The sequence below is a fragment of the Bidens hawaiensis genome, unplaced genomic scaffold, assembly GCF_021521415.1.
Source record: "Bidens hawaiensis isolate Kalapana, Puna unplaced genomic scaffold, B.hawaiensis_p1.1 tig00003115_1, whole genome shotgun sequence".
Lineage (NCBI taxonomy): Eukaryota > Viridiplantae > Streptophyta > Magnoliopsida > Asterales > Asteraceae > Bidens > Bidens hawaiensis.
This window is the reverse complement of record NW_027491167.1, coordinates 1,997,866-2,004,626: the sequence shown is the minus strand read 5'-3', so window position 1 is coordinate 2,004,626 and position 6,761 is coordinate 1,997,866. Positions and strand designations below refer to the sequence as shown.

General features: G+C 39.5%; 1 pseudogene; it reads left to right on the top strand.

Annotated features, from left to right (window-relative positions):
- LOC143622236 (UDP-glycosyltransferase 71E1 pseudogene) lies at positions 1 to 6,491 on the top strand (annotated as a pseudogene).
- Positions 6,492 to 6,761: the final 270 nt, after the last annotated feature.

Genomic DNA, 6,761 nt, shown 5'->3' with positions numbered 1-6,761 from the left:
ATGAGTCGGTATATGCAAAACCCGAGAGTACCTCGTTCGGTGGCGGTGAAACAGATTATGCGATACATACAGGGCACGTTAAATTATGGCATTAAGTATGGTCGAGGTGGAACCGGTTTACTACACGGGTTTAGTGACAGTAGTCACAATATTGATGAGGATGACGGTCGGAGCACCACAGGTCATGTGTTCTACTATGGTGATGCTCCTATTACATGGTGTTCTCAAAAGCAAAGTAAAGTTGCTTTATCTTCATGTGAAGCAGAATATATGGCGGCATCGGCAGCCGCGGGTCAACCCGTTTGGCTTCGAGAGTTGTTAAGCGAGATTACTGAAAAGGCATTGCAGAAGGTGGTATTAAAGATCGATAATACGTCTGCCATAGCACTTGTGAAAAATCCCATTTTTCATAGTCGAACCAAGCATTAGAGGTGGTCAAAAAAACCGGTCCTCGAACCGGTTTGCCGGTTTAAACCGGAAACCGGTTTTTAAGAAAACCGGTTTGACCGGTTTACAAACCGGCGGTTTATATATCGGTTACACAATTTGGAGCCAAAACCGGTTTTATAACCGGTTATAAAAAAAACCGGTTTTTTTTAATAACCGGTTATTAAAAAACCGGTTTTTTTTAATAACCGGTTTTTTAAAAAACCGGTTAACCGGTTTTTTTATAAACCGGTTTTTGACCGTTATAAAAAAACCGGTTAACCGGTTAAAAACCGGTTTTTTCCCGTTGATTAACGGCCATATAGCCGTTTTTTATAAGTTTTGACCGTTTTTTTTTCCCCCATTTTACCCCCACAAACATCTATATATAGCTTAGGTTGGGTATTGGTTAGATCACACTCGATTATACAACTCCAAACGCTCTAAACGTTTATTACATACGCGATTATTTTGTTATCTCACGCTCAATTATACCACATTACCACTCCATACGCTCTTATTTCGTAGTCGATTATCATGGCCTCCCAAAGTGCTGCTTCATCCGTCAACATGGGTGCCTCGAACACGGGAGAAACGGTCGTTCGGGTCATCCCCACGAAACGAAACCAAGATGTTTGGCAACATTTCGACCTATGCGAAATGTCTAACGGTACCCAAAAAGCTCGATGCAAACATTGTTTGAAGTTTTATGGCAAAGATGCAAACTCCACTTTAAGAGCGCATGTACAAAGGCCCTTTTGCAAGGCCTTGAAGGACGAATCGGGAAGTAGTTCGCAGCCGGAGATGACGAATCAAGGAACAGTGTTTACGTACGACCTTGAAGCGGTACGTCAAAAGTTTTCAAACTTTGTGATTCAAAATACACTTCCTTTCAACCACTTCGACAACCCTCAATTCACGGATATGATGCAAAAGTATGTTCAACCACGCTACCAACACGTAAGTCGTTCGACCCTTAGAAGAGATTGTCTTAAAGCTTGGAAAAACGCTAAATCCGAACTAATTTCATACTTTTCAAACTTACAAACTGGTGTAAACTTAACAACGGATGTGTGGTCGGTACCTAATGGTTCGCCCGACTCATACATTTGTGTGACGGCTCATTGGGTTGACCCCGGGTCGTGGCAAATGATGAAACGAACCGTTGCGTTTCAATTGTTTGATTACCCGCACACGGGTAGAAATATTTTTAAACTCTTGGATAAAGTCATTCGACAATACAAGATTGAAGATAAAATCTTTTCAATTTCGTTTGATAACGCGTCCAACAATACGGCCGCGGTTGGCCATTTAAAATTAAAGTATAAACCTATTTGTGATGGAGCGTTTTTTCATAGCCGATGCATTGCACATATTATCAACTTGGCCGTGCAAGATGGGTTAAACGTGATCGAAACGCAAAGAAACAATTTTAAAAGAATGTTACGAGATGTTTTTAGCAACAATAAAACATTTTCAAGATACAAAAAATTTTGTGATGAAGCTAATTGTCAATGGTTGGGGCCCAATTGGGATTGTCCAACAAGATGGAACTCGACTTGTGATATGTTTGAGAAAGCCATCCAACAAAAAGAATCACTAATTGCGTTTCATCAAATAATGTCAAGTAGGGGTAAATGTGCACCGTACGATCCTAGAAACTGGTTATTGATTGAGATCGTTACGGAGGTCCTTCAAATTTTTAAATCTTGCACAACTAGTTTATCCGGGGTTTACTATCCAACAAGCCCCATTGCTTTACCAAAAATTGCTGTCATGTGCACAAAGTTGAGTGAACTTCATTGTAGGGGTGCACCTTATTTTGATATGGGTGTAAAAATGAAAGAAAAATTTAGAAAATATTTTCAACAACTACCCGCTGTTTTGACATGTGCTGCTGCGTTAAACCCTTGCATAAATGTTGGTGGTGTTGAAGCTTTAATAGAAAAAATTTGTGATGAGCTAGAGTTAAACGACGATCAAAACCCCTATTATAACCAAACTTTAAAGAATGCTTTCAACACCACCTTGTCTAACATGTATGATGTTTACCTTACAAAATACGGGTCGTCTTCCCAAATTCATGACTCGTTAAGAGCTGTTGCCCAATCCCAATCCCAAACCGACCTTGAAATGGGGATGTACTATATGATTTGGGAAGACGCCGGTAAACGTCAAAAGGTAAACACCCCAAGCAGTGAACTTGGAAGGTATGGTGGTACCAACTTTGTGAAACACATGACTCCAGATGAATTTAGAAGTCTTAATTTGCTGGCTTGGTGGAGAGGTAAGGAGGATGAGTTTCCGATCCTCGCCGCCATGGCCAAAGATTTACTAACGGTCCAAGCTTCCACGGTAGCTTCGGAGTCTGCTTTTTCTGTTTCTGGCAGGGTTATATCGATTAGGAGGACTCGACTCACTCCACCAGCTGTAGAGATGTCTATTTGCTACAAGGATTACTTGGACGCTTTAGATAGGGCACAACATCAACGCTCACTCGAGGGGGAAATGGACTATGAGGCGGGCTTGTATGAAGACGAGGTCAATCAAGGACACACTCAACCAATGACCGATGAAGAAGCCGCGTACGACGATTACCTAAGGAATAGCTCGGGATCGGGTAGCGATGAAAATAATGAGTAAGAAACAGCAAGTTGTTAATGTAATCGTGTCTAAGCATTCTTTAATGTTTGTATTTCTGAGTTACGAATATGCGATAACGATTTAATGTTTGTATTTTTAATGTAAAAGCTATAAATGAAAGTTATGTATTTTTGAGTTACGAATATGCGATAACGATTTAATACTTGTAGTTACCGGTTTGCCTTGTAGTTACCGGTTTGTTTATACTGTGAAAAAATAATGGTTATTTAAAAAAAAAAAAAAAAAAAAAAAAAACCGGTTAACCGGTTAGACCGGTTATTAAAAAACCGGTTAATAAAAAAACCGGTTTATTAACCGGTTCTAACCGGTTCACAAACCGGTCGTAACCGGTTTGACCGGTTATGGTTTTCATGCACAAAAACCGGTTATTAACCGGTCCGGTTATTAACCGAACCGATTTTTTTCCAGGACGAAAAAAACCGGTCCGGTTAATAACCGAACCGGTTTTTTTAAAAAAACCGATTTGTGCACCTCTACCAAGCATATCAAATCCCGTTTTCACTTTATTCGGGACTGTGTTCAAGATGGTGAATTGGAAGTTGAACATATCAGTGGCAAAGAGCAACGGGCCGACATACTGACAAAAGCTCTTGCAAGGATTAAGTTCAAAGAGATGCGGGATTTGCTCGGTGTTAAAGATCTCCCTATTCCGGTTCGGAAATTAGGGGGGTGATTGTTGAAATTAATTACCGAACCGTCCTTAATTATATGTGGCTTGCGGTACAAGGAAGAGGTCTTTGAGTGCAAGTAAAGTTAGTTAAGGATAAGAGATAATTATCAAGTTTGGATTAATTATCTGAATTAATTGTTTTTAGCAATCCTAGTTATAGTCTAACACGTATTTGTTAGGTTATAAATACCGAGTTATGGTATGGATTGTAATCTAAGTTTTTGAGTTATTTTTCTTGGATTAATAAAAGCATTGGAGAGTTATTCCAAAAGTTCAATCGTTAATAATCTGATTATCAATTCACCACGTGAGAATTTGCATGCGTGATCAGATATTTGATTATTACATGAACAATTATTGCATTTTTTACATCGAAAGAGAGCTTCTTGTTACTGTTTCAGTTGAAGATGTCATGAATCAATTTTCAAAAAATGAAAACTCGTAAAGAACAATTTTGTGTTTTTTCCTTATATCTAATGACCACGTAATTTTATTATGTTTTCTAATTATCATATTTCTTTGTTATGATATCATAATTTACCAATTAACCTGCATTATGTAGTTCAAATAAACCTTTAAGCAATTTTAAGTAGTTTTTTTTCTTTTGAACCTTGGTTGCGCATCTAATATCTCTGATAGCTTAGACTGAGATTTAGTTTCTAAATCTCATAACTTGTTTTCTGGACATAGACTTTATTTTTCAGTTAACTTATTAATCTTTTAATAGACGTAATTGGCAGAGCCATGCTTTACTTTTATGGGTTCGGTATTTTTCGGTGCTTAAATTTGTTACTATCCGGTGACAAAGTTTTCGGGTTGCGTCGGGTTCGGGTTTCTTTTTATAGACCGTCTTTAACCCCTAAATGTACAAATTTAAACATAATATTCTAAACATAAACATATAATTCTAATCAAGCTTAAGCATATTACAATAACATATAAATTATAAATGATAAATACAAACAATCATACAAAAACTTGAATTTTTTACTTTGAAAATCGAAATCAAAGATGAATGTTCATTGATGATTTAAAAGGCTATTCTGAAGCTGAAAATCGAACAAATTAGAGACGTGTGACCTGAACCCTATATACCTTGCTCCGCCTTAATGTGTTAAGAGATCGACTGTGTTCTAAATTGTTACATATCAAAGTCACTACTTTCTAAAAATTTAAGTTATTTCCCTTCTTAAATTTAACGTTGAACACGTATTAAATTAATTGTTATATGAAGCTCCGATGAGTTCGAAGCCATAGTTCATTTACAAGAACTCAAACAACTAATGCCCACCACCAGTGCATGTGACTGTCAACTAATCAATACCCACAAGTGCATGTGCATGTGACTCCGTTTAGATTTTAGTTAGCTCATATATATTCTGACCTGCCTAAAACCATGGACCTTGCAAAGCTTCTCCTCAAGCGTGATCAACGACTTTCGGCCACAGTTATCATAATGCAACTCCCCTCATCTTATGAATTAAAATACGACGACAGCATATCGTCTACCGATCCCCGTCTCCGCTTCGCTCACATCCCCTGGGACGAGGCCAACACGCCTCTCCTCTCACCCAAAACCTTCGTATTAGACATCCTCAAACACCACAAGCCTCGTATTAGAGACATTGTCCAGGGCATCATCGATGAGTCTGACTCCGTTCGACTTGCTGGTTTCATTGTTGACATGATGTGCATTGACATGATTGATGTGGCCAAGGAGTTAGGAGCTCCAACCTACACTTATTTCGCAACATCCGCAGCCGTGCTTGGGCTCATGTTTTACCTTCAGGATAAACGAGACAATGAGGGTTATGACGCTGTAATGCAATTGGAAAACTCGGATGAACTGTTGACAGTTTCGGGTTTAGCCAACCCTGTGCCGGTTAAGGTGTTACCCATTGTAGTGTTTGATAAGGAAGGTGGGTCAGCGTATCTCGACCTGATGAAAAGACACCGGGAGTCTGATGGTATAATACTAAATACATTTCATGATCTGGAAAGCTATGGATTAGAGTCCCTTAATTGATGAATAGCTGCCCACCGGTGTTTCCGGTAGGTCCGTGAACCTAGAGAAGAAGAAATTAAGTGATGAGGTGGAGATAATTATGAGGTGGCTAAACGAGCAACCGGAGAGCTCGGTGGTGTTCTTATGCTTTGGAACCGTGGGAACCTTTAACGAGAAGCAAGTGAAGGAGGTGGCGGTGGGCACTGAACGGAGCGGACACAGGTTTCTGTGGGTTCTCCGTCGTCCACCACCAAAAGGAACGACGGAGTATCCAAAACCATATGAAAATTTGGAAGAGGTCCTTCCGGAGGGCTTCCTAGAAGGCACATCGAGTGTGGGGAAAGTCATAGGGTGGGCCCCACAGATGGCGGTGTTGTCCCACCCATCGGTTGGTGGGTTTGTGTCACATTATGGATGGAACTCGACGTTAGAGAGTATATGGGGTGGGGTGCCGATGGCAACATGGCCATTGTTCTCAAAAAACTGATAAATGCTTTTCTGCTCCGAGTGGAACTGGGATTGGCGACGAGGATTAAGATGCAGGACACGAGCACACGTAATGCAACAATAGAAGAGATTGAAGAGGGGATTAGGAAGCTGATGAGTGATGGTGAGATGAGAAAGAAGGTGAAGAACATGAAAGAGAAGTGTAGGGCTACAATTGTTGAGGGTGGATCATCTTATGCGTCTATTGGAAACTTAATCGATCATCTACTCAATATTTAAGACCATTGTACGCTTTGTTTTTTTAATAATTGTATGGTTTTGAGTTTATAAATGCCTAGACCGCTAATTTATCTTTAATAAAATTGTGTAGTTTTACATGAAGTTTCCCTTGTATTTTCTTTGGAACGATCAATAAAGTAACGCCGGATAAATGTTATACACGATATGACACGCTACCATAGCCAAAACCAACCATATTGCGAGACTCTATCCAAAATGGTGATGTAGTTGGTCTTGGAAGCTGAAAGAGAGTGGACCAAATTGTATTAG